Here is a 25,851-nt window from a genome sequence, read left to right as displayed (position 1 = left end):
GATTAATATATGTCACATTAAAATTTTAAACTCCAGAGATAAAATATATCAAGAGGAATATTGTTTTAATAAACTATTGATTAAAAATGTTCTTCAATATGACACATTTTTAAAGCTGAACCACTTTAATAAACTTAAATTATGCATCTGCACTCTATACAATTCTGAACTTTTAAAAGCTTTCTAACCCCAAACTTTAATTTGCTCCATTTTACCTTTGTTTATAACTATGGAAAGTTAACACTGAATGCAGAGCCATTCTATATTCCTTTCCATCCACCACTTTTCTACTCTATATAAGCAAATTAAGGATCTTCTATTAAGGATTCAAAGTGCAAAGTATGTAGGAGCATTGAAAACATGTGGCAGGGGCTTTAAGCTCTAAAAATGTTTTGGGTAGGGAATTATTGAATCATCGTAACCAGAAAGTACCTGTTCTATACTCAAAATTTGTTTGAAATACCTCCCAGTCTTTTTCAGAAGACTTTCCAAGATTTCAGTCACCATCGTTAGAACCCTAATGTTTCTAGACATTTCAAAATGTTTCTCATAGCACTTGCATCAAAATCACTTGAAGTGCTTAAATATTCAAATTACAGGGTTCTATCTTGCAGCATTTTTATTTTAGTTCATGGCTAGTTGTGGCAGTAACAAAAAGTTTCAATAGATCAATACATAGCTAAAAAGAGGAGACATAGCATGTGATTGCTGTCTAATTTTAATGTCTCTCTGGGTCCAAGAAGTTTAAAGTGCTCAGATTCTTCAAACAGAAGCGATTTTTTCCATATATACATATATATATATATATATATATATATAGACACACACTTACACAAACATACACACACATACATACACTCACACACATACCTAAAAAGAAGGGGAGAAAGCCATATAAAGCTATAATTATCTGTATGTAAGGAAGTAGAAAAGATTCTGATACTACAAAATTATTAAATTACTAATCCACTAATAATAATAATTAAACACTAATGACGTTTCTGAGCAAGGCACTTTGCATGTATGCTTTGTCTCATTAGTATCTTACAACAACTTAAAAGAACATTATAATTATTCTGTGTAACTTATGGAAATTGATGTTCAGAGAGGCTAACATAATTTGCCTTAGGTAGTTAATGACTCAGATAGTTAATGGCAGAACTGCTTGTCAAACCCAATGGCGTGTAGCTTCAAGGCCAGTACTCATATTTCTATACCATGGTATCACCAGACTTCCTCCCTGTAATAAAGTATACTTACTATATTCAGTAGAAATAGTATAAAAATAAATTTAGGAGTTTCACTTTTCGAATGGCAGGAGCTCCATAGAACAACTCCACAGCAAAATAAGCCAAACTTTTAAAAACTTCTTACAAATCATTTTATGACCCTGGGATATGTTCTATGCTAAGAACATAGAACAAATTCAGAATGATTTCTTTAGGAAAATATACTAAAGCATAGTAAGAAAACTAGAAGTCTTTAGCATGTGAGCAACAATCCATGTCCACCCTTTTTTGTTCCCAGCTCAACTTGAATTACATTCCACTTCAGGAGCTCATGGTCAAGAAAACTGGGCTCCCTTTCTTCTCAGCTACCAATCATCGATTATACAATAGCCTTTGCAAAAATTATGACAGTGAGGAAAATCTGACTTAAAAAATCGTGATAGTAAAAAAAAAAATCTGACGTAACTGATTCCATCTTGCTTCTAACTTTTAAACTGCCCTGTTCATTCCTAGGCGTATGGCAAGCTAACTACGGGAGAAAGTTTGTTTACAGTATAACTTTAAAACAAAGATTATAACAGCTCCTTCTCAAAACTAACCTTCTCAAAACTAATCCTTAGTTTTACAAAGGAAGCTTGTGGACTGAAGCTTCCTTTGTAAAACTAGAAATATAGCTACAAAATTAAAATTATGCCTCAGGAGTCATGTAGCCAAGGATTACAAGATTCATAATCTCTCCAATTGCTCCTATAGATAACATCAGTATTACAAATCCTGATTAGTATTTGAGGCATTTTTCAGATCTTGCATTCTGATAGACCAACTGGCACCACCTGGACCAATAACCCCTACCAAGAAACTGGCTCAGCTGGTTTTGTGATCCCACCCAGGAACTGACTCAGCACAAAAAACAGCTTTGACATTCTATTATTTCATCCTCAACCCAACCAATCAACATTCTCCATTCCCTAACACCTTGTCTGCCGTATTATCCTTGAAAAACTAGCATCCAAGCTTTCAGGGAGGCTGATTTGAATAATAAAATGCTATCTTTTCTTTGGCTAGCCCTGCAATCATTAAATTTTTTCTCTACTACAATACTGCTGTCTCAGTGAATTAGTTCTCTAAACTCTGAATTTTACAGGCTAAATTCCTCCTGAGTACATTTAACAGTTCAAAGGCTTTCTTCTTCTAGCCCAGTGCTACACATAGGATGAAAAACTCTGAGTCATGGAAGACTCAGAGTGCTTGGGCCATAATTGCCCTTATCCAGCTAGCTCAGAGGGCAGATGCTCTATACCAGATATGCCAGCCAAGAACACCAGAGACTACTGCTTTGCCCAGGACTCATAGTACTGGCTCAGAGATTTTCTGCAGAATGAAAGGTAGGCAATAATAAAAGAGAAATCTGATGCTTTCTTGGCCTTGGCAAAAGGAGGAAAAATGAAATAATTATGAATTGTATCCAAAGCCTTCTGTTCTCCATAACAAAGACCTGCACTACAGAGGAAAACATTTGCAAGAGCCTCACTTTAGCTGAGGAAAGAGCTCTCTTCTGTACCAACTCCTTGGACCCTACTTGTATCATTTAGGGAAGAAAAAACATAGTAATAAGGAGTGTGATCATCAACGAAATAGGTTTAGCATGGTGGGATCAGATATGGTAGTAGGTGGCAGGGAGAACTAAGCTACAGCATTGGAGATACACACACACACACGTATGTTTCCCTAACCCATATAAAGAAACTGTCTCAGCTGGTCGTGATCCCACCCAGGGACTGACTCAGTACAGAAGACAGCTTTGACCTTTTGTGATTTTAAACTCAACCCAACCAAGTACTCTGGGCCTACCATAACTTGGGTAGAGCTTCCATCCTCTGTGTGGGGCTATCTGCAAGAATATCACCAACAGAGCTCCAGGATACTATCTGTTGGCTTTAGCTGAGCTTTAAGACACAGTACCTCTCTAAGGCAAAGTACTTAGGCAAGCCCAGTCAAGAGGAGAAACAAAAGCAAGAACATTAGAGTAATTCAAAGTCTCTAGTGCCCATGGCCACAATAAACATTAAACATTTCAACTCACAAGCAAATTAACAGAAATCCTCATAGTAAAGGTATATTTACCTCAATTCCAATTACTCAATACAACATGCCTGACTTTTACCAAAAATTAGATGACTCAACAAAAAGACAAGAAAAAACAATCTGAAGAGAAAAGGCAATCATCAAAACAGATTAAGATATGAGAAAATTGCTGTAATTATTAGACAGAGAATTTAAAACAACTATGGTTAGTATGTTAAGGATTCTCATGGTAAAAGTAGACAGCATGAAAAAACAGATGGACAGTATGAAGAGAAACATAGAAATTCTAATTTTTTTTTAAATGCTACAAATCAAAAACACTAAAATAGAAATAAGGACTGACTTTGATGGGCTCATTATTAGACCATATAGTTGAGTGAAACATTGGCTTAAGAATAGTTCAATAGAATGTTTTAAATTCAAAGACAAAAAAATTCAAGAACAATGGGACAATTTCAAAACTTTTTCATACACATTTGGAATACTGAAAAAGAGATAAAAATGGAAAATGGAGAAAATTAGTATTTGAAGTAATAGTGGCTCACAATGTTCCAAATCTATTGATATATCCAAAAACCACAGATCTAGAACATTCAGGGAACATCCATAAAATACATTTAAAAAAATCCAAACCAAACTAATAAGAAACACCTTAATCATTCATATTCAAACTTCAGAAAACCAAAGACAAAGAGAAAATCATAGAAAAGCTGGAGTATTGGGAGCATCTTATCTATAGAACAAGGAAGGATATGTTGGACATCTTTTCAGAAATCAAGTGAACAGAAGAAACTGCAGTAAAATATTTAGAGTGTTGGAAAAAAAGTCGCCAAACTAGAATTCTACTCCAGCAAAATTATTCTTTGAATGTAAGGAAGAAATGAAAGTCTTTTCAAGGAGCAACTGAAAAAAATTATCACTGGTAAATTTTCCTGCATAGAAAATTAAAAGAAGCATTTCAAAGAGAGGAATATTTATATAAATTGGAATATACATAAAGAAGAATAATTATAAGTTGGTATCCACATAAAGGTAGTGTCAAGGAATAAATAAATCAATGTCAAATAAACTGAACAGAGATTCTCTAAGAAAATATATTTTTGCAAGTAAGCATATGAAACATGCTCGATATTGTTTTTAGGAAAATGCAAATTAAGGCAACTATGAGATACCATATCACTACATATCACTTAGAATGACTAAAATTTAAACTAACATCAATTTCTGGAGGTGATACAGACAAGTGGAACTTATCTTCATTGCTTTTAGCGATGCAAAATGATTCAACCAATTTAGAACACAGTACAGCAGCTTTTTAAAAAGCTAAACCATTTTAATCCAGCATTTACACTCTTAGTTATTACCTCATGATTAAAAACTTAGGTCTACACTAAAACATACATGCAAACATTTATAGTGCTTTCTTAGTAATTCCAAATCCAAAAGCATCGAGGTATTCTTCAATAGGTGAATGGATAAACAACCTGTTGTATAGCAATACAAGCAGAGTATTATTCAGTGATTAGAATTATAACATTAAATAAAATCATCAAAGCATGAAATTATATATAATATCAGATTTCACTTATATAAATTTCAAAACTTTGGAAAAGTTCTACAGTGCTAGGAGATAGTGGTTTACTTTGGAGAGGAGAGAAGCAGAGATTGTAAAGAAAACAAGGGAATCACAGTAGCTTTTTATCCAATTATTTTTCTTGTCCTAGGTTTTGCTTCCATGAGTTTATTCATTTCACAACAATTAATCCAGCTTTTTACTTATGATTCTCCAGTTTTATATATGTAAATTGTATTCATATAAAAAGTTTTTTAAAGTTATTAATTTATTGACTTTGTGTTCTTGGCAATTTGCTTAACATCTAAAAGCCTAGATTTGTTTCATATGTAAAATTGTTATGATAATATAAAGTTATTTGGAAGATTAATTGTAAAAATTTTGGCACAAAGATTAACAAATACAAAAAATGCTAAACAAATGACAGCAAGTTTAAAACCCAAAAGGTTAGTCCAAGTGTAAACATCTTACTGAAAGCTTATTTTTCAGTGAATCTAATGGTTTAGATTCAAATGGAATAGCTGTTACTTAAATTAGAATTGTGTAGAAAAGAAACATTTATTCCACAAACACTAAGCATTTACTATGTCAACAGAATTATTCAATGCATTCAAGATACATTAATTAACAGTTAAGTAAAAACACTCTTGACTCTTTGTAACTTAAATGAGAGGGGCATATCTTAAACATAAATAAAAATTTGGTATTGTACGTTATAAGGTAAAAATTGCTGAGGAAAAATGCAGAATACATTAGGGTACCTCCATTTTTTGGATGTGGAAAGAAATAACTGAGGAAAAGCAATGCATTCCAAAAGGACAAAAGTTGAAAAAGGCTGAAACTCATAGGATCTATTGATGGATGTTATGTGTGGTGGGGAAAGAAAAGAGTCAAGGATAGTGCTGGGGGTTTTGGCAGGTGAAACTTCAGTAATTCAGTTGTTACTAATTTAGATAGAAAAGAGGGGAAGAAAGGTTTTACTCAGCCTAACAGTGCTCCAGTGTGAATGAAACCTTGGTATTATGTCAGAGATCTCTATAATCAGCAATTCTTCAATTTTGATTCTGGTGAAGAGGACTAGATTCACCCACCTATATGCTAGCATTTTGAAGGCAAAATGAGGAAGAGAGCTGGTATGGATGAAATGATAATGGAGTCTCCAGCTTCATCAAGTAAACTCTCATTTATTTCCATTTACACTATGCTACCTATGGTAAGTCAGGTCTATGTTTCTCGATCTACAGATGGTATTTTACCTAGGCAAGAGAATAATTCTCAAGTGTCTTCTCAAGCGTGAGGAGGTAGGAGATGGGACAGAACCCTTCTTGATTGTGCAGTGGGGAAAGGGGATCTGAGATTATACCAGGGTTTTTTGTGGGGGTGGTATTAGTCAGGGTTTTCTAGAGAATCAGAAATAATAGGATATATGTATATTTGAAAGAAGTTTATTAAGGAATATTGACTCACACCATCACAAAGTGAAGTTCCACGGTAGGTTGTCTGCAAGTGAGGAGCAAGGAAGCCCGTGGTGGATCAGTTCGAGTCCCAAAACCTCCAAAGTAGGGAAGCTGATGATGCAGCCTTCAGTCTGTGGCCAAAGGCCCAAGAGTCCCTGGAAAACTAGAGGTGTAAGTCCAAAAGTCCACAAACTAAAGAACTTGGAGTCTGATGTTCGAGGGCAGGAAGTATCCAACAAAGGAGAAAAAAGAAAGCTGGAAGACTCGGTAAGTCAAGTCCTTTCCTGTTGTTCTGCCTGCTTTATTCAAGCTGGGCTGGCAGCTGATTATATGGTGCCCACCGGGATTGAGGGTGGGTCTGCCTCTCCCAGCCCACTCACTCAAATGTTAATCTCCTTTGGCAACACCCTCACAGACACACCCAGAAACCGTACTTTGAATTTTTCAATACAATCAAATTCCCACTTAATATTAGCCATGACAGGGGACATGGTTTAGATTTTGAAATTGTTGCAAATGTACAGAAAAGTTGGTAGGATCATGTCATGAAGTCTTATATACCCTTTATCTAAATTCAACACTTGTTTTATTTTAGAACATTTACATATCTGTGTATTAATTTTATACATACACGATTTTATTTCTTTTTTATTTTTCTGAGACGGAGTCTCACTCTGTCTCCCAGGTTGGAATGCAGTGGCGCAATCTTGGCTCACTGCAACCTCCTCCTCCCAGGTTCAACTATTCTCATTCCTCAGCCTCTTGAGTAGCTGGGATTACAGGTGCGTGCCACCACTCCTGGCTATTTTTCGTATTTTTAGTAGACATGGGGTTTTACCATGTTGGTCAGGCTCATCTCAGACCCCTGACCTCGTGATCCGCCCTCCTTGGCTTCCCAATGTGATAGGATTACAGGCGTGAGCCACCACGCCTGGCCTATGATTTTGTTTCTTTTACTGAATCATCTTATAGTAAGTTGAAGGTATTCTGATTTTTAACCTTAAATAATTTAGTTCATATTTCTTAAGAAATTAATACAGTTTCTTACAAAACCACAGATAAATTTAAATATTAGAAAAAATTAGGGAATTATCCCATCTACAGACAATATCACATTTAATTAAGTTTCATAATAATGTGTTTTATAGCTATTTGTTTTCCTTTTTTCAGAAACAAATTCCACAATCATACATTGTATTTAATTGTCATATATCAGCCTTTCTTTCTGTGTATTGAGTTTAACATTTTTTGAGAAGACAGGCCTATTTTGTGGAATGTCTCCCAACTTAGGTCTGATACCTCTTTATAATTAGATTAACAGAAATGATAATGTTTTGTTTTACTCTGAGTATCTTATTTGACACAAATTTGTTTGTCCCAATGTTGATTATGCTGTATTTGTTATTCTGGTTCAGGTGGTATTCCCCACATTATTGAATAATGTTATTACAGTTTTTCCTTTGAAATTAATAAGTAGATTTTTGGAGATATTTAGAAACAATTTCTGTTCCAACCATCTACCCTCTAAGTTTAGCATCTGTTGTTAATTTCAAATATATCATTTCTGCTATGCTTATTATTTGGCACTCTAGTGTAGAGAAGGGCTTTATTTATTTATTTATTCATTTGCTTACTTCTATCAGTATGGGTTTATGATTTATTATTTTACTGAGTTATTTCAATCCAATCCTTTCAATATTTACTTTAAATATGACAAGAGGGAGCCCTGTCAAACCGACTTGTGTCATTTTGACATATTTCCATGATTCTTTGAGCTCCTCTTCCACAAGGCAACAAGATGCTCCAGGCTTATATTGCTCTTTTCTAGCCCTGAAAATAGTAACCATTTCTCCAGTAAGCACTAGATTCTTTTAGTGGGAAATGGTATTTAAATCTGAATGTTGGGTGTGCTTATTTTTGTTTTCTTTGATGCCTTTCCTCTATTTCTTTCTTCCTTCTCTCTTTCTCTCTCTCTCTCTCACACACACAGACACATGGAAATATATATTATGTAAATAAATATTGATACTTTCAATACAACATCACATATGCTAGTTTTCCCCTTTTTAATATTGAAACTCTCTCTCTCAACAGTGAGAAGCATTGATTTCCTTATCTTCAATATATTAACTAGAGTTTACTACCTGTCTACTTCTTTACACATATTGAAATTCACTGAGTTTAATGAGTTTTTACAAGTGAATATACTCATGCAATGAATAACAATAATGAGATATAGGAAAATTCCTTTAAACCAAAGAACTCTCTCATTTGCCATGGGAGTAAATTATATACCCCTATACCCCCGCAAAAGATTTTCTTTTGACCATAAATTAGTTTTGAATATTTTAGAACTTCATATAAGGGAAATCTTATCATATGTACTTTCCTGTCTCTGGCTTATTTTGTGCATCAAAATATCTATGAAATTTATAAATAGTAAAGAAATCATTTTTTCTTTTTATTGATGAGCAGTGTTTCATTGTATGAATTTGACACACAGTATGTATCTATTTCACTGTTGATTTAATTTTTGTATTATTTTTATCGTTAAGATTTTATAAATCTCATATGAACATTTGTGAATATATTCTATCTTGTCGACGTATTATAATGTTTCTTGGATAAATCCTGAGGAATATAATTGCTAGGTCAAAGCGTAGCTGTATGTTCAGCTTTATAGGAAACAGCCAAGAATTTTACAGAATAGTCACTGTATTAATCCATTCTCATGCTGCTGTAAAGAACTGCCTGATGTTGAGCATTGTTTCATATGTTTGTTTGCCATTTGTGTATCTTCTTTTGAGAATTATCTATTCCTGTCCTTAGCCCACTTTTTGATGGGATTTTTTTATTTTTTTCTTACTGATTTGAATTCATTGTAGATTCTAGATATTAGTCCTTTGTCAGATGTATAGATTGTGAAGATTTTTTCCCACTCTGTGTGTTGTCTGTTTACTCTGCTGACTGTTCCTTTTGCCGCGCAAAAGCTATTTAGTTTAATTAGGTCCCAGTTATTTATGTTTGTTTTTATTACATTTGGTTTTAGGTTCTTGGTCATGAAATCTTTGCCCTAATCCAATGTCTAGAAGGGTTTTTCCAATATCTTCTAGAATTTTTAGTTTCAGGTATTAGGTTTAAGTCTTTAATCCATCTTGAGTTGATTTTTGTATAAGGAGGGAGATGAGGATCCAGTTTTGTTCTCCTACATGTGGCTTGCCAATTATCCCAGCACCATTTGTTGAAAAGGGGTCCTTCACCCCGTTTATGTTTTTGTTTGCTTTATTGAAGATCAGTTGACTGTAAGTATGTAGGTTTATTTCTGGGTTCTCTATTCTGTTTTATCGGTCTATGTGCATATTTTTATACCAGTACCACACTGTTCTGGTTACTATGGCATTATAAGATAGATTGAAATCAGGTGATGCCTCCAGATTTGCTCTTTTTGCTTAGTCTTGCTTTGGCTCTGCAGGCTCCTGCTTGTGATGAGTACACCAAAATCTCACAAATCATGACTAAAGAACTTACTCATGTAAACAAATACCACCTGTACCACAAAAACTTAAGAAATGCTACTTAAGAGGTTGACTCTAATATGTAAAAGTGTTTTGAGGATTAAAAGATGAAATTCAAAAAACATAAAATAAAATGATTATTGAAAAAAAACAGCTGCTTGCAACTGAGCAATTGATAAAGAAAAGAAGCTTCATTGACTCACAGTTACAAAGGGCTAGTGAGGACTCAGGAAACTTACAATCATGGCAAAAGAGAAAGCAAGTATGTCCTTCTTCATATGGTGGCAGGAAGGAGAAGAATGAATGCCAAGCCAAGGGGGAAGTCCTTTATAAAACCATCAGATCTTGTGAGACCCTACTCACTATCATGAGAATAGCATGGGGGAAGCCAGCTCCATGATTCAATTACGTACCACTGGGTTCCTTCCACCACATGTGGGGATTATGGGAACTACAAATAAAGATGAGATGTGGGTGGGACTACAGCCTAACCTTTTCAGTTGCTCTGTTTCACACTAACATAAGCAACATATGAGAAGTCCCATTTTTCCACACCCTTACCCATATTTAATATTGATGGTTTATTTAAAATTTTGATCATTAAAGTGAATACATAAAGTTATTCTGTGGATATAATTTGTATTTCTCTCTTAGCTAATTATATTTACCTTTTCATAAGTTCTCAAGTGATTTGCATATTTTTGTTTTAGGAGTGTCTGTTTAAGCCATTTGCCTATTTATTTATTGGAGTTCTTGTACTTTAACTCTTGAGTTATGAGATTAAAAAAATACATTCTATATATGTCTTTTATCACACATATGTTCTTGGCTGTGGTTCACTAATTAATTTTCTTAGTGACTTTTGATTATCAGAATTTTTAAAAACATTGATTAAACATAATTTACCATTGTTTTCTTTTATGGTAATTTTTTTTTCTGTGTAAGAAAGTTTTCCCAACCCTCTGATAAGTTTTGAGCCCTTTATTTTATTTTAACATTTATGGTTTCAGATTGTACAATTAGCTCATGATTTATTTTGAATTAACCTTGTGTGTGTTGTTATATATAAATCAGGGTTGATTTTATTTTATTTTTTTTCTATGTGGATATCCATAAGTTCCAGCACCATTTGTTAAAAAGCCTTTGTATTTCCTGTTGAATTGTTTTGGAACTTTCATTTTAAAATCAATTGAACTTATAAGCATTAGTTTACATCTCAACTATCTATTCTGTTCCATTGATTTGTTTGCCTATCCATGTCACTGTCACAGTGCCTGTAGCTTTATTATAAGCTGTGAAATCTGATAATGTGAGTCTTCAAATTAATTTGTAATCATTCAAGATTGTTTTGACTATTCTAAGTATTTTGCATTTTTTAATTGTAGAATAATCTTGCCATTTACTACAAAAAACTTGCTGAGATTTTGATGTAGATTTTGTTGATTCTATACATCAGTTTTGGAGATTTATTATTTTAAAACATTCACAATTTAAATCTTTTAGATAACTATATTTCCTCATTTATTTTTTCTTTAATTACTTTCATCAATGTTTTATAATTTCCAAAATAGATAACTTCCTTTGACTGCTGTTAAATTTCTTTCTAAGCATTTCAGGCTTTTTGATGCAACTGGAAATGGATATTTTTATTTAATTTTATACTTGTTTGGTGCTACTATATAGAAATATAATTCACTCTAAAATGAATACTCCATGTCCTGAGAAGTTGCAATATTCACTTTTTAGAACTAGAAATATTTATTTTGGTAAATTACTTAATATTTTTATATCTTAAACAGAATCTTGTCTGAGAATATAGACACTTTGATGTATTTCTTTCTAATCCTTATGCCTTTTATTTGTTTTCCTTGACCCCTTTCACTAGCTAGGAAATCCTATATGACACTGAATGGAAGTTGTGAAAGGTGGCATCTGCATTTTTCTCAATCTAGAGACAAAAATGTTCAATATTTCACTATTAAAAATGACATTACTTGTAGGATTTGTTATAGTTGCTTTTTATTTGACTGAAGAAATACCATCCTAATTGTAATTAACTTACAAATTTTGTCATGAATGGATGATTACTGAGTTGAACTGATTATATGGTTTACTCCTTTATACATCTCATGTGTTAAATACTCCAACTGGTCTTAAAATGTTAACTAGCTTTAAATTCCTGAGATAAATTACTGAATTAAAATGTCTGCATTTATGAGAAATAGTAGTCTATCATTTCCTTTTTTTCAATATCTTTGTGGGGTTGTTACATCAGAGAAGAATTGATCTTATAAAACAAATGAGTGTTTACACATAATTTTTATTTGTAATTTGTAGGTGCATTTCAAAATAACTAACATCTCTAAATGGCATATTACCCTATAAATAGAAAAACTTTCTTCATTAATTTAGGTGTTATACATTGTAATAAACCTTGATGGCATTTCCTGGAAAGTCCAGAACTCCTTTTGATAAATTTATGTTTATTTTCTTCATATTGTCTAACGATGTTTTGAATGGGATTTTATTTTAAATAATTTTTAGTTGCTGTTTGCTGATATAAAGTCATGCTTTTGAACTTTCTATATTATCCTTATGTTCTGCTTTCTAGATAAACTGTACAATAATATGTGATAATGTGTCTTAATAGTTTTCTAAATAGTCATATATATTACAAACATGTCAGTTTTATTTCCTTATTTTCAATCCTCCTACATCAAATTATTTTCATCATATTATCATGCATGCTAGGACTTTTAAAATATGTGTTATTTGAAATTGTGAAAATGTGTTTCCTTGTGTTATACTTTTTATTTTAAATGAAAAACTTTCTACATTTACACATTTAGAGCAATACATATTGCTTTTTAAAAAATATATTCACTACAAAAACACACTTTCCTATTTTTTAATATACTGAGCATTTTTATTACAAATTTATGATAAAATATTTCAAATACACACTTTGTATCTGTTTAAATAAGTATTTGGAGATTTTTTTTTTCTGTTAACGTGGTAATTAAATTTATAGATTGAACTTCTTTGTATGTGTAAGATAAAATGAACATAATCATGGTATTTAGTCTTCATTTTCAAATGTTATTGTGGTAAAAAAAAAATGTAACACAAAATGTACACAAAAAGTGCTCTTTTTTTTTTGAGATGGAGTCTCACTCTGTCACCCAGGCTGGACTGTAGTGGAGTGATCTCAGCTCACTGCAACCTTCACCTCCTGAGTTCAAGGGATTCTCCTGCCTCAGCATCCTGAGTAGCTGGGATTACAGGTGTGCACCACCAAGCCAGGCTAATTATTATATTTTTAGCAGAGATGGGGTTTTACCATGTTGGCCAGGCTGGTCTTGAACTCCTGACCTCAAGTGATCTGCTGGCCTCAGCCCCCAAAAGTGTTGGGATTACAGGTGTAAGCCATCATGCCTGGCTCTTCTTTCACTTTTAAGTGTATAGTTTAGTGGCATTAAGTATATTCATATTATGGTACAACTATCATCACCATCCTTTAATATAATTATTTTCATCTTTCAAGGCCAAAACTCTATACCCATTAAATGATAATTCCTTCATTACCTGCCTCTCTCAAGACCCTGGAAACCACCATTCTGTTTTCTGTCTCTATGATTTTGACTACTTTAAGTGACCACATATAAGTGGAATCATACAGCTTTTATCTTTATATGACTGACTTATTTCATTTAGCATAATGTCAAATGTTATCAATATTTTAGCATATGTCAGAATTTCCTTCCTTTTCTTAAGGCTGAATTATATACAGTTGTATGTGCACATCACATTTTTGTTTGTGTTTTCATCTGCCAGTGAACACTTCCACATTCTGGCTATTGTGAGAAATGCTACTATGAACATGGGTGTTCAAATACAAGCATACCTCATTTTATTATGCATGGGTATATTTTGCTTCAAAGATATTACTTATTTCTTTTACAAACTGAAGTTTTGCGGCAACCCTGACTTAAGCGAGTCTGTTCATTTTTCCAATAGCATATGCTCAGTTCCTATCACTGCATCACATTTGGTAATTTTTGATAATTTCAAGCTTTTTTGTTACTTTCCACCAGCCATTCCCTGTCTCTCTCCCTCTCTTCAAGCCTCCCTATTTTCTGAGACATAATAATATTGAAGGTAGGCCAATAAATAACCTTACAATGTCCTCTAAATGTTCAGATGAAAGGAAGAAAATGGCTAAGAAGCATATGAAAAAAATATTTAACATCACTAAATATCAGAAAATACAATTTAAAATCCATGAGATATACCATATACCACATACACCAATCAGAATGGCTATTACTAAAAAGACAAAAAGTAACAGATATAGGAGAGGTTGTGGAGGAAAGAGAATGCTTATACACTGTTGGTGTAAATGTAAATTCGTATAACCTTTATGGAAAAGAGTATGGATATTTCACAAAGAACTAAAAATAGAACTAACATTTGATCAGAAATCTCACTACTAGTTGCCTACCAAAAAGAAAAAAAGTATATTATATTAAAAATATACTTGCACACATATGTTTATTGCAGCATTATTCATAATAGCTAGTATTTGGAATCAATCTGAGGGTCTTTAATGAATGAATGGATTTTTAAAACCATGGTATATATACACAATGGAATACATTCTGCCATAAGAAATGGAATCATGCCTTTTGCAGTAACATGGACAGAACTTGAGGCCATTATCTTAAGTAAAATGACTCAGAATCAAAATGTCAAATATGGCATGTCTAACTTATAAATGCATGCTTAATAATGCATACATATGGAAAGTATGGAATGAAGGACAATTGGGACTCAGAGGTTTGGGGGTGGGAAGAGAGTGGAAGATGGGAAGTTGTTTGTTGGATACAATGTGCATTGTTCCAGTGATGGATACACTGAAGACTTCACCATAATGCAATATATCAAAGTGGTAAAATTGCACTTTTACTCCATGATTATATTTATATAGCTTATATCATGATGATGATAATGATGGTGATGATGATGTGTGTGTATATGTATGTGTAGCAAGAAATAATTAAGCTTAGTGAAGAAGGCATGTCAAAATCTGAGTTAGGCTGAAAGGTAGTCCACTTGCAGCTAAAAGTTAGCAGAGTTATAAATGCTAAGGAAAAGTTCTTAAGAAAATGTAAGATGCTATTCCAGTGAGCACACAACTGATAAGAAATCAAACAGCCTTATTGCTGATATGGAGAAAGCTTTTGTAGTCTGTATAGAAGATTAAGCCAGCCAAACCATTCCTTTAATCCAGAGCTGAATCCAGAGCAAAGCAATAACTCTCTTCAATTTTGTTAAGGCTGAGAGAAGTGAGGAAGCTGCAAAAGAAAAGTTGGAAACTAGCAGAAATTGGTTCATGAGATTTAAGAAAAGAAGGCACTTCCACAACATAAAAGTGCAAAGTGAAACAGAAAGTGCTGAAGTAGAAGCTGCAGCAAGTTATGCAAGAGGTGTAATTAAGATCATTGATGAAAGTCCCACAAAACAACACATTTTCAATCTTGATGAAACTGCCTTATATAGGAAAAATATAACATCTAGGACTCTAATAACCTGAGTGGAGAAGTCATTGTCTGCCTTCAAAGCTTCAGTGAATAGAGTGATTTTCTTGGAAGAGACTAATGCATCCTGTGATTTCTAAGTTTAAGCCAGTGCTTATTTACCATTCTCAAAATTCTAGGGCTCTTAATAATTATACTAAATCTACTTTCTGTGGGCTGTGTAAATAAAGCAACAAAGCCTAGATGATAATGTGTCTGTTTACAGCATGGTTTACTGAATATTTTAAGCCCACTGTTGAGACCTACTGCTTAGATAAAAAGTATACTTCTTTTAAAATATTACTTCCCATTGATGACGGACATGGTTACCCAAGAGCTCTAATAGAAATGTACAAGGAGATTAATGTCGGTTTTATACCTGCTAACAACATCCCTTCTGTAGTCTATAGATGAAGAATTTTGACTTTCAAGTTATAGCATTTAAAAATATATATTTTTTGTAAGGCTATAGCTCTGATAGAGAGTGATTCCTGTAATGGATCTGGGCAAAATAAATGGAAAACTGTCTGGAAAAAATTCACCATTCTAGATTCAATTAAGAGCATTCATGACATATGGATAGTCAACAAAATAATATTAAAAGAAGATTGAAAGAAATTGATTCCAAACCTCATAGATGACATTTAGGGGTTGAAAACTTCAGGACAGGAAGTAACTGCAGGTTTAATTAAAAAAAAAAAAACTCAAAAGAACTAGAAATGGAGCCTGAACATATGACTGATCTGCTGCAATCTCATGATAAAATTTTTATGGATGAGGAGCTGCTTCTTCTGATGATTAAATAAAGTGATTTTTTTAGATGAAATCTGCTCCTGGTAAAGATGCTGTGACTTGCTGAAATGACAATGAAGGATTTAGAATATTATGTAAACTTTTTTGATAAAGGCAGGGCTCCAATTTGAAAGAAGTTCTACTGTAAGTTAAATGCTACCAAATAGAATCATATGTTACAGAGAAATCTTTTGTGAAAGAAACAGTGAATAGATGTGGCAAAATTAATTGTTTTCTTTCTTTAAGTAATTCCCAAAGCCATCCCAGTCATTAGCAACCACCACCCTGATCAGCCAGCAGACATTTAACATCAAGGCAAAACCCTCTACCAGCAAAAAGATTACAACTCTCTGAAGGCTCAGATGATTGTTAGCATGTTTTAGCCATAATTTACTTTCAATTTTTATTTAAAAAATTTAGACATCACTTATTTTATATTTGTAATGAAGGTATATACATTTTTAGACATAATTCTATTACACATTTAAACAAACTATGGTATAATGTAAATGCACCACATTTTATATTCACTGGGAGATCAAAATAATCATGTGACACTTTATTGCAATATTTACTTTTTTGTGATGATCTAGAACTGAGCCCACAGTATCTCCATTGTGTGCCTGTATCTTGTTAAGACCTCGCTTTCAATTCTTTTGGTTACATACCTGAAGTAGAACTGCTGAATTATACATATATCTTTTTCAAAATTTTATTTTAGGAATCACCATAGCAGAAAGTCTATTTTTGCTAGTATAAAAATAGATACATAGATCAATGGAACAGAGCAGAGAATGCATAAATTATGCCACATATCCATGGCCAAATGATCTTTGACATAGTTGACAAAAGCAAACACTGGGGAGGGTCACCCTTTCAAGTAATGGTGCTGAGAAAACTAAAATAGTCTTATGCAGAAGAATGAAACTAGACTCATATCTTTCATCATATACAAAAATTAAGATGAATTAAAGACTTCAGTGTAGGATCTGAAACTATTAAAATACTGGAAGAAAACATAGGCAAAACTCTTCTAAACAGTGGTCTAAGCAAAGAATTCAGGACAAAGAACTTAAAATTGGAAACAACAAAAACAAAAATAGACAAATGGAACATAATTAAACTAAAGAGCTTCTCTATCATTTACCAAAGAGACCATTCTTTCTTTATATTGTCTTCATGTCACCTTTGGCAAAATCCAATTGGCCATAAGTGGGGATAGGTTGATTTCTGCATTCCTTATCCAATTTATTTGTCAATGTGTGTATTTTTATGCCAGTATAGTGCTGTTTTGATTACAGTGGCTTTATACTATGTTTGAAATTACAGAGTTTTTCGTGAAGTTTTTAGAGTTTTTAAATATAAAATCATGTCATTAACAAACAGAAGTCATTAAACTTCCTCCTATTCTATTAGACTATATTTTATTTCTTTTTCTTGCCTAATTATACTCGGTAGGACTTCCACTATTATATTAAAAGAAATTATGAGAGTGGGTATCCTTGTCATACTCTTGATTTCAGAGAACAATCTTTAAAATTCTCACCACTGAGTGTGATGTTATTTGGGGCTTGTTGTCATTAGGTTTTTGATAGGGATTGCACTGAATCTGTAGGCAGCTTTGAGTGGAATTTACATTTTAACAATATTTAGTCTTCCAATCTATGGACACAGAATGTCTTTTCATTTATTGGTAGCCTCTCTAACTTTTTCATCAATATTTAGTACTTTTCAGTGTACAAGTCTTTCTCCTTCCTTTTTTTTCTTTTTTTTTTGAGACAGAGTTTCACTTTTGTTTCCCAGGCTGGAGTGCAATGGTATGATCTCAGCTCACTGAAACCTTTGCCTCCCAGGTTCAAGTGATTCTCTTGCCTCAGACTCCTGAGTAGCTGGGATTACAGGCATGTACCACCACACCCAGCTAATTTTGTATTTTTGGTAGAGATGAGGTTTCTCCATGTTGGTTGGGCTGGTCTTGAACTCCTGACCTCAGGTGATCTGCCTCAGCCTCCCAAAGTGCTGGGATTATAGGCATGAGCCACTGCACCCAACTGTCTTTGTCCTTGTTGGTTAAGTTTATTCCTAAGTATTTTATTCTCTTTTATGGTACTGTAGATAATTTTTAAAAAGTTATTCTCTGATATTTTATTGTTAGTGTATAGAAAAGCAACTGATTTTTGCATATTGATTTTATATCTTCCAAATTGCTAAATTTGTTTATTAGTTTTAGTATTTTATTAATTCTACTAGTTTTATGGAATCTTTAGGATTGTCCTTGTTTCTTTAAAAACTTTTTTATTTTAGAACAGTTTTAAATTTATAGAATTAATGTGATAACATTATAGGGAGTTTTCACATACCACACACCCAGTTTTCCTTATTATTAACATCTTTCCATTAGTGAAATATATTTGTTACAACTAATAATTGATATCTATGCATCATAATTAGCTAAAGTCTACACTTTATTCACAATTCCTCAGTTTTCTCTTAATGGCCTTTCATTGTTTCAAGATACAAGATAGCAGCGGTCCCCAACTCCTAGGCCATGGACTAGTAACAGTCTGTGGTCTATTAGGAACCGGGCTGCACAGCAGGAGGTGAGCAGTGGGTGAGCAAGCATTACCACCTGAGCTCCACCTCCTGAAAGATCAGCAGCATCATTAGATTCTCACAAGAGTAGGAACCCTACTGTAAACTGCACATGTGAGGGATGCAGGTTGTGTGCACTCCTTATGAGAATCTAATGCCTGATGATCTGAAGTGGAGAAGTTTCATCCTGAAACCATCCCTCTACCCCTAGTTCATGGGGAAAAAATGGCTTCCACAAAACTGGGTCCCTGGTGCCAAAAAGGCTGGGGAGCCCTGCCATATAGGATACCACATTACATCTAGTTATCCTGTCTCTTAGGCTCCTCTCAACTGTGACCGTTTTTAGGATTTTCTTGTTTTTGATGACCTTGACAATTTTGAGGATTAGTGGTCAGATATTTTGTAGAATATTCCTCCACTGGAATTTGCCTCTTTTTTTTATGATTAGACTAGGTAGTGGGTTTCTGGGAGGAAAACCACACAGGTAAATTGCCCTTCTCTTCACGTGGTAGCAAGGGCACATTGTATGCACACAGCTAAATACCACTGATGTCAGTGATCACCTGGGTCAGTTGGTGTCTGTCAGGTTTCTCCAGGGTGAAGTTAGCTTGTTGCTCATATCCAAAATATACTGTCTGGAAATAATCACTTTTTGTAGTCCACACTTTTAAGAATCGGGAATAATGAGTAATGTGCCACCTCCTTAAGGATAGAGTATTTACATGTTATTTAGAATTATTTTGCACAGGAGCTGTGTCTATTCTTTCTCACTTATTTATTTGTTTAATCATTTATTTATGTTATTGTGGGCTCATGAATACTTATTTTACACTTGGGGCTATAGTAAAATACTTCTTTAATTTATTTTTGAAATTGTTCTAGTTTGGGCCATTAGGAACTTTTGCAGTTGGCTCCCGTGTCCCTCTGACATACCTCCATTTGTTGGCATTTCTTTTCTTCATTTTTCTGCCTTCTGCCATGAACAAACTTAATCTCTCCTGCATGTGGCAGCCCTTCAGATTTCTAAACATATCCATCATAACCTCCTCCAGTTGTATCTAGACTAAACATTTCCCATCAATTCCATCAAACATTCCTCATGTGGCACAGGTATTGACCCTTTACTCACCTGATTGCTTTTTTTTCCTGCAAACATTCCATTTTGAACTACCTCCTCTCACTCTCCTTACCTTCCCTAATAATTATAAAATCTATTTAAAAATTAAAGGTAGTTCTTCTACTTTCCGGAATCTCTTTGTAATAGGACCTAGTATAGTACACAAACTATGCCACTCAATAAATAAGTCACCCTCATATTAGAATGAAGACTTCTAGGAATTAAAAGGAAAATATAATGCTCCTTTTTTGTGCAGAGCTTAATATTTTTCAAAGCCATTTAGAAACTCAATCATCTGAGCCTGCTAGCCGCTTTGTTGGGTGAGTGAGACAGTTAGTGGAAGGCCCAGAAAGCCTAGGCTCAGAAAGGGTGCCATATCCAAAGTTGCCATATAAGTTAGACAGACTGAGTTCACCTGACATTAAGCTAATAGTCTTTACATTAAAAAAAATTGATTGCGTAGGCTACTATTTGTTTGTCAGATGTTTAACCTTAATGAGAATTGCCAGCACAATTGCTTATCAGCTGAACTTAGCCTTCTTATATAATGTGAGATACAAAAGGCACATCTAAAATGCAAACATTTAAAAAATGTTTTGAAAAGCAAAATCCTTCCTTGCATGCCAGTAGATATCAACTGAGTGGCCAAACCAGAATCTAGAAAGTATATGATTAGCTATGGGAATAGGAGTATGAATGCAACAAAAATGAATGTTTTCTAACTGACTTCATCTGCTGCAGATATTAGGCAGCTAGCTTTGTGTCTTTTTCACCACCTCTCAAATTCTAATGGAATGGTACTGAGGTGTGGCTAATCCCAAACAATAAATAATCTTCAAATAATTTATACAGTAATATCCTCTTGTGACATACACACCCCAGTGCCCAGTTCCTGTTCTTCTATTGAGCTTGCAAGGACTGCCCTGGGAGATTTGGCAAGTGCCACCAAATTTCATTCCTGAGTTGTCTCTGCTTACTCATACTTAGGTTAAAAAAGGGTAGGAGCTTTGTCATTTACTCTCTATATATAGGCCAGCACTGATTTGGGAAGGAGAAAGAGTTAGAATACTTTTCTCTTCTACTATCTGAACACCACCTTGATTTTAAAACAGGTTTGTACAAACCAGAAAATGTGGTGTGTACAAAAATATTTCGAATCACAACCCTCCAGGATGAATGATTGCTATACTAAACGAGCCTGCTGCTTTCAAGAAGTCGGCCGGGCGCGGTGGCTCAAGCCTGTAATCCCAGCACTTTGGGAGGCCGAGGCGGGTGGATCACGAGGTCAAGAGATCGAGACCATCTTGGTCAACATGGTGAAACCCCGTCTCTACTAATACAAAAAAATCAGCTGGGCACGGTGGCGCGTGCCTGTAATCCCAGCTACTCAGGAGGCTGAGGCAGGAGAATGGCCTGAACCCAGGAGGCGGAGATTGCGGTGAGCCGAGATCGAGCCATTGCGCTCCAGCCTGGGTATCAAGAGCGAAACTCCGTCTCAAAAAAAAAAAAAAAAAAAAAAAGAAGTCATCAGCTGAAAAATAAAAATTAGCCAGTCACCTGTGGCACCACCTACAAGCCAGGATGGATGGTGGGTGAAGACAGTGATATGAAATTTGGCTGGGAAAAGGCAAGGACTGAATTTCAGGGCCAGGAGAGGAGAAGTACAATATCCAGAAAAGAAGGAGAGCAGCAAAGTGCTGAGAAGTAGACTTTTCAACTTCGGTGACGAATGATGGGAAGGCGTAAGTGAGTAGAGACACTATCCCTTCTTGGAAATTGGAAGTTGTTGAAGAAGGGAAATTTCTGCCTTATATTAAATCTTAACTTTAACATTTTATATTTTGAGATGGGGAGTGGATGGAAGAACCTGGGAAACGTGACTAAAAAGTTGAAACTCCTATGAAGGGCTAATGGGATAACCTTTTAATTATTTGAATGTTTCTTTGGCAGCTAAAAGAGGTCTGAGGTGAATTGAATGAGGAATGCAAGTTCTGTGCTGATATGATTCTTTTTACTGGAAATAAAATAAATGAAGTCCTTTGGAAATTCAAACTTTTTAATCCTCTGTTACCCTTCAAAGAAATACTCACTGGAAATGTGATTGACATGCTCCTTCTTAGATACGAGTGTCTAAATTAATGACAGAACCAAGTTGTTCCTGCAGGTCCAAATGGTCCTGACTAACCCTGGTTTGAGGACAGCTTTGTATAAGTTTGGGGGACTAGAATCTCTGCAAAGGGTCTGATGAGCCCCAGATGAGACTTTGAAGTAAAGCTTCCCATCCATAGACGTTATCATATTGTGTGTACATGTGTGCTATTTTAAAATCTTCCATCTTGCCTGAATCCAGTCTTGCTATCTCCATATTGGGGGCATGCATCCTTATTCTGTATGTCATTTCTTCATTTTCTCCCATGTTTGTTGAATGCGCAAATTGAAGTATAATAATTTTAATGATGGACACAAAATAAAATGGCCTCCTTAGCTGCGACTTTAAGGCCGGGTGTGAGATAGTCTATACAGGTCTGAGCTCCCTGATCAGATGAGTTCTTTAAGTCTTTGAAAAACGTGTGTGCAAGTGGAAAACAAGAAAACATGTATTTTGAGTCTTCCATTTTCTCTGCAGCATGAGAATTGAGAACTAGTGGCAGAGAGACAGTAAACTAGAATGACAACTAAGACCAGGTCCCTTTCCTCCTTGTACCTTAGCTTACTAAATGACAAAAGAAGACACCTTCCATTTTTTTATTATCTGAAGTCACTGCTTTGTGGATTGTTCAGACTTGTTTCTTCATTCTTCAGCTGTTCGTTGTTTCTTCTACCAAAATTTATTTATATGTATTTTCTGAGTCTACTAAAAGGGTAATTATAGGACTTAGGTGTATGGAAGCAAACAGAAAATTATGAGGGCGAAATTAGTCCAGTTAGTTCATTTTCTAGCACTTTCATTCCTTAAGACCTAAGTCAATATTTTTATTAAAAATAAACAAAACAAAACTAACCCATCTATCTCTCTCTCCTCGATACTTCGTCATACATATGCTCTCCCCAACCCCTTAGGCAAGTTTGGTGGACAGACTAGTCTCAGAAATACTTTAATTCTAAGAAAGAAACTAAATTCTGCCTCTGACATTCCATTCCCCCTGTGGTTTTAATTAGGTGTAAATTCTCCTATGCTCACTTTGAAACATGCCTCAGGATCTTAGGGAGATGGCAGGCAGATGGGTATTAATGTAGGGTAATATTTCTCACTTCACAATGCCCTTACAGCATTTATTGTCATTAAAATGGTGTCATTCAAATGAGGCAGCTAAAGTTGAAAAATGAATGCCAAGTTGATCATTGTTCTCTAGATCTGAGCTTTGGTGAAGAAGCTGAATTAGAGGCCGCACTTGAGCTCTGCTTATGCTAAATGCATAGATGTACTGATCATTCAGTGGTGAGACCCTTGAAACATTGACAGAAGGACAAAGTCTCTAAGACTATAAGAGAATCATGGCTATGAAAACACCTGCCTCTCCTGCTTTATCAGACTATGGGGAGAATGAGGAAAATAATGTGTGTGAAGTGGTCTGTGTGCGTAGGAAACATGTAGATGCTTCATTAGTCCTGTGCAAGATAATTAATTCCCCAGAACCCTGTAGAGTCCTGGAAGCCTGGTCATAAACTTATTTTTTTCATCTTAGGTTTTTGTTTTTCTCTGGTGTCCAGGTTAAAGAGAAAGTGATGCCTTTCCAACTTATGTTTAGCTTCTATTCCTCTGCATTGAGACTTTGAATTTAGAAAACATTTCAGGGTCTGTAGGGCTATCTATCTACTGATGTTAGGCTTAAACCTTCAACAACCTCACAATATTTAGGTTTTATGACCCGTGGCCAAGTTAACTAAATTTGCTTGGTAGAATTTCTGAGATGAAAAAAAAAATACATATTTATGACTTGGTAACACTTTCCTCAAAGTGTCTGTCTCCTCAGAAATGTGAATGTTACTGACCCAGTAGAACTATTTTGTACTAGCTCAGCTTGGAAATAACCCCCATATATATATATGTATATATATGGGGGTTATTTGTATATAAAATTATATATATATTTAATATATATATTATTATATATAATATAAATATATATATTATATATATATATAAAACCCCTATATATATCCCATATATATATATATATATGGGGGTTATTTGTATATAAAATTATATATATATTAAATATATATTATTATATATATTTAATATATATATAAATAACCCCCATATATATAAATATATAAATATATAAAATATATATTAAATTAAATTAATATATATTAAATATATATATTATATATAAAATATATATATATTATATATATATATTTTTTGAGATGGAGTCTCCTTCTGTCACCCAGGCTGAAGTGCAGTGGCGTGATCTGAGCTCACTGCAACCTCCACCTCCCTGTTTCAAATGATTCTCTGCCTCAGCCTCCTGAGTAGCTGGGATTACAGGCACCCATCACCAAGAACAGCTAATTTTTTTTTTTTTTTTTTTTTTTTTTGCATTTCGCCATCTTAATCAGGCTGGTCTCAAACTCCAGACCTCGTGATCCACCCGCCTTGGAGGCCTCCCAAAGGGCTGGGATTACAGGCGTAAGCCACTGCGCCTGGCCCACATTTCTATATTCTGTTCTTTATGACTTTCCTCTGACTTGAGCTGTGAAAAAGTAAGGGGGACTGGAGCCATTCTGGACAAGTATCATAGAATATACTGAGTCAAATATCTAGAGAACAAATCTTGATTAATTCAAAACTGAAGCCCTGGCTTCCCCAGTATCATCCTCCATGGCAATAAGTTCTCCTTGTCCAGAGGCTAAGCATCTGTTTCCAAATCTCACATGCTCTCCTGGATAGATTGATCAAGTCAAACTTTAAGTGGCTTCGCTTTTTTCTGCACCATCCCTTAATTTAGGTTAAGCATAAAAATCAGAGCCAATAATTAGCAAAACAAACAAATGCAATAATAAGAACAGAACGTTATGTCTTGGTCTGTAGAGCTCAATTTAATGGGATTAGCAGCACAAACTTTTGCTTGAGGGTTACCAGAAACAACATCATTCAGGATATTGGCACATGCTGCCATTCTTTCACCTTGTTGTTATTTATGGATTGTATTTAATAAATTTTTAGCTTCCTTTCAGCTTTTCCTGAGTCAACATGGAACTTCACCATTATGATTATTAATAGTATGTGTTAGATATCTAAAATGACATTTAGATATCTAAATATTATTTACATTTCTGGTTACAAAGCCAAGCACTGAGACAGAGCTGCTCAACCTGCTTTGATTTATATCAAGGGACCACTGTGTGTGTGTGTGTGTGTGTGTGTGTGTGTGTGTGTGTGTGTGTGTTTCACACAAAAGCTGGTAGTGAGAGGAGCAAGAGTTTTCAGGAAGAAACATCACTGGAGGAAAAAAGTAAAAAAAAGAAAACAGTTCAATGAATTGAAACTGTATAATAATAAGATTCTACAATCAAATTTAAAATTGGCTTTGTTTTTTCTCTCACCTCTTCCTCTCTCTCTTTTCCTTCTCCCTTCTCTCACCAAAAGCATTGTTTACGTTCTTTGCACATTTCACATTTGGGTTACCTGTTTCCTTGCTTTTGAGTTGTTTGAGTTCTTTACATATTTTAGATATTAGATCTTTATCACATGCATAGTTTTCCTTTTTCCTTTCTGTTCCTCAGACTCCATAATTTTTATTGTACTATTTTCAACTTTGTTGATTTTTTTCTTCTACCTGTTAAAATTTTCCTTTTGATGCAGCACAGGAGAATCCCTAAATTAGGGCTCTCCCTGGCAAGGTTCTTGGCTTCACTCATGACATAAATCAAGAGGGAGCTGGTGGCGGAAGAAAACAGCTTTATTG

The sequence above is a fragment of the Aotus nancymaae genome, unplaced genomic scaffold (genome assembly GCF_030222135.1).
Source record: "Aotus nancymaae isolate 86718 unplaced genomic scaffold, 86718_ANA_hifiasm-v0.15.2.pri h1tg000006l, whole genome shotgun sequence".
Classification (NCBI taxonomy): Eukaryota; Metazoa; Chordata; class Mammalia; order Primates; family Aotidae; genus Aotus; species Aotus nancymaae.
Note: the sequence above shows the minus strand (reverse complement) of the source record.